Source organism: Apodemus sylvaticus, chromosome 10, assembly GCF_947179515.1.
Source record: "Apodemus sylvaticus chromosome 10, mApoSyl1.1, whole genome shotgun sequence".
NCBI lineage: Eukaryota > Metazoa > Chordata > Mammalia > Rodentia > Muridae > Apodemus > Apodemus sylvaticus.
Genome location: NC_067481.1, coordinates 72,755,267 through 72,767,570, shown reverse-complemented (window position 1 = coordinate 72,767,570; position 12,304 = coordinate 72,755,267). Strand labels below are relative to the sequence as shown.

At 43.8% G+C, this 12,304-nt stretch overlaps 1 protein-coding gene across 1 annotated transcript in view; it reads left to right on the top strand.

Annotated features, from left to right (window-relative positions):
- Cdkl3 (cyclin dependent kinase like 3) overlaps positions 1–3,889 on the top strand; it is a 79,278-nt gene extending 75,389 nt beyond the window's left edge. The window contains exon 14 of the mRNA XM_052196825.1: positions 3,797–3,889. The gene's annotated coding sequence lies outside the window, so the exon portion shown is untranslated. The remainder of the gene's footprint in view (positions 1–3,796) is intronic.
- The last annotated feature ends 8,415 nt before the right edge of the window (positions 3,890–12,304 follow it).

Here is a 12,304-nt window from a genome sequence, read left to right as displayed (position 1 = left end):
AGTTAGTTAGTTAGTTAGTTAGTATTGGGGTGTGGAGGTCAGAGGCCTGTCCTTCTATGCTGAGTTCCTCTGCTTGGCAGCAAGTGTCCACAAGCTATGCCCTCCTGCTTTTTGTTTTTGTTTGGTTTTATATTTCTTTGCTTGAGACAAATCTGGTCTGGAACTTGTTGTATATAGCAAAGGATGGCCTTGAACCCCTAATCCTCTTGCCTCTGCCTCCCAAGTGCTGTAATCCCAGGCCTACACCACTACACCCGCTCAGATGCCATTGTTTTGTTCCAAGTCAGACCAAATTATTGCAAGAAGTCAGTGAAGTCCAAGGAACACCAGGTCAGTTTGGCCTCTGACCGTAGAGGACATTATTGCATTACTCTTTTTTCAGCCTTAATGCAGTAACTGTTGAAATCTGTATTTCTTATAGGTATATATAAAGCACACAAAGATAAAAGAACTCTAATTTGTTTTAAAATAGAGATGTGGGAGGGCTGGGTATGAATGGAATGAGATTGATCTATGTCAATAATTGCTGAAACCAGACAGTGGCTACTCGCGTGGATCTCACTGTCATCTGTACACTATATACATCTGTACTTGGAACTTCCCATAAGAGAAATGAATGTGCTGCTCATCTCTTGCAGACCTGGGTTTGTGCTACCTGGCACCTACTTCATAGATCTGAATATGCCCTTTCTGTGAGCCTGAGGCTTCTTGAGACCCCTACTCCAGTATGGAGGCTTTGTCATACAGCAGCAGAAGAGCAGAGGAAAACCTATTCTTGGCTAGTGCTCAAGATACTCCTCAAATTACATAATTGTTGATGGTTAGAAATCTCTAAGACAGAAATGTCTTTGTTGGCAGTGCCTGTTGAGTGCTAGGGACAAAAGGGCCATCAGCAAATGTTTGCATTTGATTAAGAAATCTAAACTGAGCAAGGTGGCTCATGCTGTAAATCCTAGGACTGGGGAGGTGGAGGATGAAGAGTCAGGGAAGTGGGCGTGGCTGTCAGTACACGGTTACTCCCCCAGCTTGCTTTTAATGTTAAATAGTGTTTAGTTTTCTGTCCTGAAATACATCTGTCAGCAGAAAGATAGACAAATGGGCTGCGTGTTGCTATGCAGAAGACACACTTTGGAAGATTCTCCTTTTGCGTGTGGATCCTCTCTCCCCTAAAGAAAGCTATTAACTCATGCTGCAGCCGGCTGCTCTTGCTTGGTTTTGGCTATGTCACCGAACCCAAAATAGAAAGTTCTTTTACTGCAGAGCAAAGCAGAGGTTTAAATTTGTCAATTCAAGAACAAAGGATAGCATTATGCTGACTTTTCTAGGAGAGTGAGGAGAGAGAGAGAGAATGCCTGTTTCATTAGGAGTGATCTGACACTGGCAGGGGCTGGGACCAGGAGACAATCTCCCACTGTGGTAAGCTGGGCATGGTTCCCGACCTGCTCCCCTCGAAGCCTCCTCCTGACAGCATCACTTCTTTCAGGCAGCTGAGCCATTGGGAAATGGGCTCCAGAAATCACTGACATTATCAGACTGGGAACAATTTTCAGACCCAAAAACCTGTTCTCAGCTTTGAGAGGAATCAGCACCTGGCCACAGAGCCAGGGGGTTACCTTTGTCTGTGAGATGGTCAAAATGGTTTCCATGATCCTTTCATTAGGAAGAGTGTGAGAAGGTGTATATTCTCTTACTGGAGGAGCAGCCAACAGCTCTCTCTGTGTGGAGAGTGGCCGGACACCAAGACTGTCAGGCCAGAGGGACATGAACATTAGAGAAGAGTATCTAGAGAGTCTTGAGTCTATAGCTAGTGAAAGTGTAAGAGCTGTTGGTGACATCAAAGATGTGCTTTGTGGGTCTGGTGTTTGTTCACTCATGGGCATGAGAGGAGGAGGAACCATGGCACATGTATGCTTTGGATGACTGTGGATCCATCAACATGAATAACTGGGAGCAGTGTGCAGTGATGTGGATGGACTTTAGTTAGCTAGTAATAAACACAGAAAAAGTCCTAAATGATTAAAAATTCAGTCTTTAAGAATATTAATAGGGCCAGGCGGCGGTGACTCATGCCTTTGAAGCCAGCACTTGGGAGGCAGAGGCAGGTGGATTTCTGAGTTCGAGGCCGGCCTGGTCTACAGAGTGAGTTCCAGGACAGCCAGGGCTATACAGAGAAACCCTGTCTCAAACAAACAAACAAACGAACAAACAAACAGAAAACTGGGTAGTAGCTGAAAGTATGATTATCACATTGTAACTAAGTACACGAGGAAGTTCATGGTCTGTGAAAGGAATAAATGATCCATTGATAAAAGAAGTTATACAGTACGAACTCAGCCTTCCCAAGTATGTAGACAAATGTTACATGCACACACACATACACCCTAGGAAGGCGGACACAGTGGCAAAAACCTGTCATTCCAGTACTGACAGGCTGAGATGGGACCATTGCAAGTTAATAAGCCTGGTCTGTATAGAGAAACCCTGCCTTAAAACAAAGAAAAAAAACCCAAACAGACAAATAAAAACTAGAAAAACACTACTCTGTGTGTGTGTTTGGTGTATGTGTATGGGTTTTTTTGAGACTGTCTCAAAATAATGTTAATAACAGCTTATGTAGATGGAGTACCAGCTACATGCTAAGAGCTTCACATAGAGCTTTTTTTAAAAATACATATGTGTTTCTGTGTGTGTCTGTGTACACACACACAGGTGCCCTCAGAGTCCAAATCTCCTAGAGCTATAGTTGCAATCAATTGTGTGTTTGATACAGGTGCTGGCAAAAGTAGTATATGCTTTTAACCAGAGCCATCTCTCTAGTCTAGGCCATTTGCTTATTTATTAGTTTGTTTATTTGGGACAAGGACTCACTGTGTAACTTTGGTTGGCCTGGAACTCACAATATGGGCAGGCTGTCCTCAAAATCAGAGAGATCTACCTTCCTCTGCCTCCCAAGTGCTGGGATAAAAGGATTCACCACTATACCCAGCCAGGCCATTTATTTAAAAAGTAAACTAACTCTGTGAGGATGGTGCTACAGAGGAAATGTTGAAATCTATGACTAACCTTCAGAACACAGATATCATTTTTAAAAGTGCTTTGAACATGGCTTACAGGGGCTTTCGAAGTATAGGTCTGCTAGGATTCAGTCTCCCAGATCCAAAAATGTCTACATCACAGAGTGGTCTCTGTGAGAACAGAGCTGAAAGCTAAGCAGCCATATGGGGAATCTGAAGCCCACAGAGAAATAAATCCCTGGGGTGTCTCAGAGTACACACAAGGCAGCAGACACAGGAAGGACAGACTTGGGGTCAGGACACCTCTGGAGGGGTTCTGATGAGCCCATGAGGCAAAGGGTTAGGGTTAGAGGGCTAAGATGTTTTATTCAGTTTGGTCAGCTCTGACTCCCACCAACTGTTGAACGACCAGATTCCAAAGTCTTCAGACGAGAGGAGGAGGGCAGTGCAGCCATGAGGCAGAGCCAAGGGTGTAGCTGCGGTCTCTTTTCATCTCTCATGCTTTAAATATAAGCTCTGATGTGATCGAGGCACCAGAGATAAAATGCCTTTCTCAAGCTAAGCAGGCAGGATCTGGTGTCCACTTTGGACAAGATAGTGGAAAATGGACTTGGGGCTGGGAATGTCTTGGCCTCAGTACTTGCACACAAGGGTTGAGAAATTTGATACCTTAACATTGTAAACAAATGTAGACGTGGTTTCCTGTGTTCTCTCCAAGCACTGAGGACAGACTAGGTATGATTTCGGAGAGAATGCATTTTTAACCATTCTTTTCTTCTCAGCTAAAGAAGTCCGGATTATCCTTCAACATGGAGCTCACACACAAGCTTCTACAGAAAGACTTTCCAAATGTCACCAAGCAACGTCCTCACTCTTGAGAGCATGATTAATAAATTATTTGTTTTACCTGCTGTACTGTCTGCCTCCTTGCTGGAACCTAAGCTCAAGGGACATTACATGTGTGGTCATTACATGTCTTACACTATGATAAAATACCTGATAGAAACAATCCAAAGGAGAAAATATTTATTTGGGCTCATAGCTTCAGAGTTACATCTCTTATGGTGGGGAAGGCATGTGGCAGAGCAGGAGTAGCTAAAACCAGGCCTGGGCTGTTACTAAGCCCCTGCCCCTTGTGAGCTATACTAACTTAACCCACCTGCTAAGGGCCCTAAAGTCTTCCAGAATAGCACCAAGAACTAGGATTAGCCAGGCTTAGTGGTAGGTATAATCCCAGTACTTTGGGAAACAAAATCTCAAGAGCCTGTGGGCACATATTAGACTTAAATCATGATATTCTGCTTGGGCTCACAAAAGGTTATGGGCATCTAATACAAAGTACATTTGGTTCAACCTAAATATTCCACATGGTGTAACAGTCCCACCCACTACTGCTCAGAAATCCAAACTTTCTTCTTCTTCGACTCAAGGCAGCCTCTTACTACTGAGACCTTGTAGAATACAAAAGTATTTCCAACACACAGTGGCAGAGAGCCATTCCCAGCCCCAGAGGACAGAGCAGGAACTCAGCACAGTGCTGCAGTACAGTGAGCAGGCGTGCCGAGTCCTGCTGCTCCATGGCCACGCTTCACGAGGTCCTGAGGCTGGGTTGTCCTACCCCAGTGACACCAAGTGGAGACGGAGTGTTCAGATCCAGTAGCCTATGGGGGACATTTCTCACTTAGCCACTACAATGGTGGACCAGGTCATAGAGAAAGGCTGGAACCAGGGTCTGGGTTGGAATCTTCAAGGGTCTGTCTCTCGTGAGTTAACCCTGCCAGCTGGACCCACCTCCTAAAGGTTCTACCACCTGTCAAAACAGTACCCACAGCCAGTAAAGAAGCACTTAAAACAGGAGCCTGTAAGGGACACTTTGAATCCAAGCCATAGATGACAAGCTATGTATTGTGTCTTTGCATTTTCCTTCCTTTTCCCTTATCTTCCCATTGCCTTTTGCCCACCTGTACTCCTTGTGCCTGTCATGGTGGTCCACACCTGTAGCCCCAGGATTCAGAAGGCTGAGAAAGAGCAATCCTAAGTTTGAGTCCAGCCTGGGCTACAGAGCAAGTCTGAAGCTAGTCTGAGCAGGATAGTGGGACATTGTTACAGGGAAAGTGACTTGTCCCGGTGCTACCCAGCTACTCACTTAAGAAAATAAAACTCTTTAACTCTCAGGCTAATCATCTTACATTTCAAGTGGGTGGATTCTTGCCCAACAAGTTGGTTTGCCATCTGTTGTTGGAAATAATGAAAAAAGAACTGACCCGTTCCTGCGCTTGAGTCATCAACTCTTTGCCCTGGCAGCCTGGCCAGCCATGCACTGGTGGGCAGTGGCCAGCCTATTTTATCTTGTAGAGACTCTCTGGCCCAGAGCTCCTGAAACATCTCCACCCAGCTCACTGGCGGGTCACTACCATGCCAACCCCATGCTTCAAATCCCCCATAGCCTTTGTGGTACCCGTCAGGCAAACCCACACTTTGCCACCGTACCTTTCTCCCTCGAACCCAGACAAGCTGCTGAGTGAAGGAAAACACACACTCAACAGCTTGTTGTTAGTTCATAAACAAACAGTAATTCAGTCACTGGGTGCAACATCTAAAATGCTAACTTGTAAGCCTTATTAAATCTAAATCCTCCGGTGGCAAATCCCGAGGGATCCACCATTGAAACTGGGAGACACTCGATAATTACGTCTTGTCCTCATGCTATACCCGTCCAAATAGACCTAACTCTGTCCTGCGTCCGCTCTTCCTCTGTCCAACCCGGAAGTCACGCCTACTCACCCAGTGGTTGGCTCCTTTATTCATTAGGGGATTGGTTCATAAGAAGTCACCTGAGTATATGACTCACTCCTTGTCTACAGCCCCTCCCAGGAGATTGGAATTACCATCAAAATACAAACAGTACATGGCTCATCTACAAAAGGACAATGTCTCAAAATGGTTTGGGTTGATTATTGAAACAGAGGCTTATAGAGGTTTTGGGATCTGGTCTAGAATCCCCAAAGTTAAAAACCAAATCACTTCTTAGAAATCAGGAACTTGAGAAAATCCTAATTGTGAAGATCGAGGGCCTTTCTACCAAAAGGAAAAAAAAAAAAAAAAAAAAAAAAGAAGAGTAGTTGCAAAAGAAAATGCCAGCTGGTAGAACACTATATCCAGACTAACACACAAATGTGTACCTAAAACTATGGGAATGTGAGTCACACAGGCTGGCTGAGTCACCGTCAGTAGCAGAGTTGTAGATCTTATCACAATACTGCTAGATGTTGGTGCTGGGCAATGGTGATCTCTCCATATTATTTCTTTCAGCTGCATATAAATCTAAAATTTCTCAATAAAAATGACTATTAACTAACAAAAATATTTAACCAGGTGTAGTGTTGTGTGCCTGTAATCCAGCACTGGGAGGCAGAGACGGGAAGATCAGGAGTTCAAGGCTTTCCTTGGACATGAAGAGAGTTCAAGGCCAGTATGGCCTACAAGAGACCCCACGGAGAAAAAGAAGAAAGAAAAAAAAAGAAAAGAAAATTACCAAACATCTTCTGGGGGTTGAGAGACTATCTCTACATTATCCATGGATTCAGGACTGAGAATTTACATGTATATAGCCTTCACATTGTTAGATAGAAAAACTGGCAGGAAAGAATGAATGTAAAGTCATTCAACTTGATGGGAGCAGACAGGAGATAATCCCACCTTTTTTTTCTTCCTTGTAGGAGAGCTGGTTCCCTGAGGAAGGGAGTGCTGTACACGATGTGGTGTTTTCTTTTTCTTTCTTTCTTTCTTTTTTTTTTTTTTTTACTTTTTACTTTTATTTGTTTGTTTGTTTGTTTGTTTGGTTTTTTGAGACAGGGTTTCTCTGTGTAGCCCTGGCTATCCTGGAACTCACTCTGTAGACCAGGCTGACCTCAAACTCAGAAATCCACCTGCCTCTGCCTCCCAAGTGCTGGGATTAAAGACTTGTGCCACCACTGCCCGGCTGTGAAAGGCAAGGCAGACCAGGTCAGAGGAACTTCCCTATCTTGGAAGACAACAGTGTTGAGCAAACACAGTTTAATTTGTTTTCTTTTGTTTTTGGCGATTTATTCTAAGAACTCATTTCTCCCTCTCTTCTCTTGTACTCAGTATGGATGGTCTCCTTTGTAAAGCATGGTGACTTAGGAGTCTTAGCTTAAAGACTAACATCTGTAGTTGACAAATACTGGTTTTTGCTGGATATGGTGGTATACATCACTAATTCCCCACACTCAGGAGGTAGAGGCAGGTATCAAAAAACAAATGCTGGGGCTAGAGAGATGGCTCAGTGGTTAAGAGCACTGACTGCCCTTCCAGAGGTCCCGAGTTCAATTCCCAGCAACCACATGGTGGCTCATAACCATCTATAATGGGGTCTGATGCCCTCTTCTGGTGTGTCTGAAGAGAGCAATGGTGAACTCATATACATAAAATAAATCTTGAACAGAAAGTGTTTTTAAAAAAAAAAAAACAAAAACAAACAAATTCTGTCTCTTATTAGTCAGTTAGTTATTGACAAAGTCTCATAGCCTTTTGTCTATTCCCTGAAAGAAGAGGCAAGTAATTAGCATCTTCCTCTAAGAACTGGTCATCCACTTGTAGACATCAACTCAGCCATCACTTTTTTCTGGTCACATTACCTTGTCTTTCTTTTGATTTGGGACTAAACTCCATTGCCATCCTCCAGAATCAGAATGTAACAATGAACACAGAAAGAGCAGAGAGATGACTCAGTGGGTCAAGGTCCTTGGGCACTGAGCCTGACGACCTCAGGTCCACCCCAGGAACCCACATGGTGGAAAGAGAGAACCAACTTCTGCAAATTGTCCTCTCACTCACCCTCTCACACACAATTGAATTTAAAATAACAAAAAGTGTTCATAAGTAATCAAAGGGCCATCTTGCTGGCTAGTTCACCTGTCAACGTAGAAAATAAACATTGCTGAGAAGGGAGACAAGAGAGCGATATGGATCTATGAGCGGCTGAGCCACTCACCAACAAGGTGGCTTCTCCCCTGGGATGCCTAGTGAAGATGCAAATGAGAAGGCCACGAGAGAGCTGAGCCTCCTTTCCATGAGGACATAGGGGGCTGGATGTGTTGACATCTTCAGGCGCAGTGCAGTCCTTAGCTGGTCTTCTGGCTGTGCGATTTTGTTTCTTCTTTACGTCTTACTTTTTGTCTACATGTGTGTATCTGTACATGCTTTGTCACACATGCTCAGAGGACAGCCTTCAGGAAATCAGTTCTCTCCTTTTGTCATTGGACACCAGGATCAAATTTGGGTTATCAGGCTTGGTGGCAAGTGCTTTAACTCCCTGAGCCATCCCTCTGGCCCCGAGCTATGAGTTCTTTGACCCTATGACTCTCCTAAGAGATACTCTGTTTACACAGATATCCTAAATGTTTTATTTTCACAATCATGGAGGCAATATATATTTGTTACAGAAGAGTCAAATTAGTACAGACTTAATAAAGGTCACTGGGCAGTGGTAGTGCACGCCTGTAATCCCAGTACTCTGGGAGGCAGAGGCAGGCAGATTTCTGAGTTCGAGGCCAACCTGGTCTACAGAGTGAGTTCCAGGACAGCCAGAGCTATACAGAGAAACCCTGTCTCAAAAAAACACACATGAAATAAATAAACAAATAAATAAATAAATAAAAGGTCACTCAACTATTACTCCCTCTTCTGTAGTGTACTGATGTCTCTTGGAAGCAAGTATTTATAAGAGATGCTTCATAAAGCAGTGTACAAACGTATTGTTTGTTTACGTTGAGAAAGGCTCTCACTGTGCAGCCCAGGTTGGCCTCAAGCTCTCCATCCCACTGCCTTAGCCTCCTGAGTGCTTGGCAAACAGGTGTGTTCCACCACACCCAGATATATGTATTGTTTTATAATGTATTTTTCTGCACTATAAATAGTCACCTGTGTAATAAATAGACTTAGGCCAGTACTCCCGGGAACTGCAGGGCTGGTGGCAGTGCTCTGAGACTTGTCCTGCCTTCTGGATGGTGAACTTTGCCTTTCCTTTCCTGTGCTGTTTCCCTCTGTAACTGAGAACAGCCTCGACGTCATGGGCATCAGGCAGGGACGTGATCCTTCCTCTCTTTAGTCAGATGACAGGAGCTGGGAGGAAGGTCAGTCAATAGTGTATCTGTGACAAAGTTCCTGGCCACAAAACTTTGGCCATATCCATGAAGTTCTAAGCCTAGTGAAAAGGCACATGAGCTTCCCCCACCCCTGCCCCTGAAAAGTACAAAAAAGGAAGAGCTAGACATCACTGGTAGCCTTGGATTTGTGGAGTACAGAAAGCTGGTGGCTGGGGAGGCAGGCCCAGTTGATCAGAGCGCTGCAGCTCTTTTCTCCTGAGCAGACCAAGCTACGGTGTTGGCTGGGGTTTCTGAGGCATAGGAGACGTAGGTGCAAAGAACATATTATCCTTTTTGGGTGTGCTGCTCTTTTTAGATACAGGATTCAGTGCTAACAGGAACATGAGCCTGACAAAATGTATTAATTCTTAGATTTATTCCTAAGTAACTGTCACTGCACAACAGGTCTCCTGATGACAGGGGAAGAGAGGGAGTCTCTTTTGTTCTATTTCTACCTCTCTTTCCTTGCTTGAATTTCCTCTTCCATCTTCATTTCCTTCCACGATTTGATTATACCTGAGGGACTTTAATGGGCAATGGGCATATTTAAAATTGGACTTCCAATAAAAATGATTCATAAAATTGATTGGCTGTGCATTCTGTGCTGCTCAAGACTGTACATCTATAATCTCATTTACCCCTCAGAATAAACTTACTTCTCTATTATTATTTACCCTACTTTATAGATAAGAAAACTCAGACATAGAAAATCTACAGGAACTGGGTGGTAGTGGTACACAGCTTTGATCCCAGCACTCTGGAGGCAGAGGCAGGTGGATCTCTGGGAGTTCCAGCACGCCTGGTCTTCAGAGCTAAATCTGTTTGTTTGTTTGTTTGTTTGTTTGTTTTTGATTTGGTTTTTTTGAGACAAAGTTTCTTTGTATAGCCCTGGCTGTCCTGGAACTCACTCTGTAGACCAGGCTGGCCTCAAACTCAGAAATCCACCTGCCTCTACCTCCCAGAGTGCTGGGATTACAGGCATGTGCCACTACCGCCCGGCTCAGAGCTAATTCTGGAACAGCCAAGGCTACACAGAGAAACCCTGTCTTGAAACACCAAAATACATATAATCATATATTTATATATTATTAACAATATGTTTTAAAAATATATTATTTTCATATACTATTTAATGTTTAACTATAATATATTCTGATCTGTTTTATATATTATTACATACATATTATATTTTTATATACAACATATTTATTTACTTATATGACACTGGGTGCAGTGGTTATGCCTCCAATCCCAGCAGAGGCAGGCACAGCTCTCTGAGTTCTGGGCCAGCTTGGTCTACACAGTGAGATCCTGTGAAAGAAAGAAAAAGAGAAGGAATAAAGGAAGGAAAAGAAAGGGGGAGGGAAGGATGCCCTCTCTGGCTTGGCATCTGCAAAACGGAGATTCAAACCCAGGCCCACCGACCCCAGAGCTGGTCTTTACAATCCTCTTCTTCCTGTGACAGTTGGCTTAAGTCAGAGAACCAGAAGGATCAACAACAACGAAACTAATTTTAGTTAGAATGCTGGCAAAGTACAGCTCACTCCTTCTCTATGTTTAATGTCAATTCAATATCTTGGCTAAGAGTTCCTATTATAAAGCTATTTGTTCCTCTGGAGCATCCTCCCCCTACCCTGTCGACAGATGGTTTTTAATTTATAGCTATGTTTAAACATCCTGGACAACACAGATTTACTGTACTTATTTGTCATCTTATTTACTTATTTACTTACTTATTTGTCATCTAAGCAATGGTCCTCAAAATTGTCTTAAGGATTTGACAGAAGTTAAAAGGATAATTCTTTTTCTTTTTAAGTTATCTTTTGGCTTTCAAGACAGGGTTTTAAACTCTAACTCCCTTGCCTTAGACTCATTGTGTGGCCCAGGCTGCTCTTGAGATGGACACAAGCCTCCTGCCTCACCTTCCTTAGTGCTGCCATTACCAACATGAGCTATCACTTGCAGCCATTGTAAAATTTTTGTTCCAAGTATTCATCAGCTGTCAAATTGAGTCAGTTATGTCAAATTAGTTAAGACCCAACTTTCAGATCCTTTGATTATATTGAAGTTCTACAGAGTATGAAAGCATTCTTGGTCTCCAATCTGGAAAAGACACTCTGATTAGCATAGTTCTGTATTGTTTATGATCCCGGTATGCCTTACTCCACTGCCTGAATGCTAATGAGCGCTTCCTAGAAGTCATTCCTTAAGAAGTTCAGTTGCAGCATCTAATTATTTGGCAGGATGTTTAAGCACATATAATTATATCTTCCCTCCATTTTGTGAGCTGGTGAGCCAAGTAACCTGCATCAGGAGAACAATGACACATTAACGCGGCAGCAAGGCGGCCTGGCTGGAGCTGGTACTGTAGAAGGGCCGTCCTTACATAACCGTGGCATATAGAGTGGGCGGTTAGTACTTTTCAATCTGCCAAACTAGCATCTTCCTTGTCTTTGCAGGTGAAAAACTATGAAGGGATGAATATTGGTCCTCTTTGGTATCTTAGTAGCTACAAGACTCTGACTGTGACCTTGGTAGGATGAAGTTCTCAGTCCTGACCATCATCTTGAAGAAGCTCCTCCCCTCTTGTGTGTGCCTGCCTTCTTCCTGCCCTTCAAGACAGGACCAGTTCTTGCTGAGTTCGGGGCCTCGGAGAAGACAAGGCAGCACCGTGAACGTGGCTTTTTAACTATGGGCCCTGAACAGTCCTTCCTTTATTCATCTCACACAGTCTTAACTCTCATTCCTGTTTGTCATTCAGGATTGTTCACTGCAAACCAGAGTCAGGATTTGAGCTGAAAGGCCTGGCAGAACAAGTATGTAAGGAGGCGTCTAGAATAGTAGAGCTCAGATACTTTCTCAGGGAACACTAGTGGGAGGTACCCACTCGGGAAAGCAGAATAGGTCAAGCCAGTTCCCCTGGCCAAGCAGGTTGTCCTTGATAAAGGAGGATTTTCATCCGTGCCATTTGTGGATGGGGTCACTAAGGTCTTTAGCTTGTGAGTCAGGGTGTCTTCTGATCCTCTGAGCTGTGTCTTCTCCGGTGTGTGACAGGCTTGACTCTTCTCCACAGTAGAGCTAGGTCAGCTCTTGCCTTGACCTTCATGGATAACTATCCTTTGG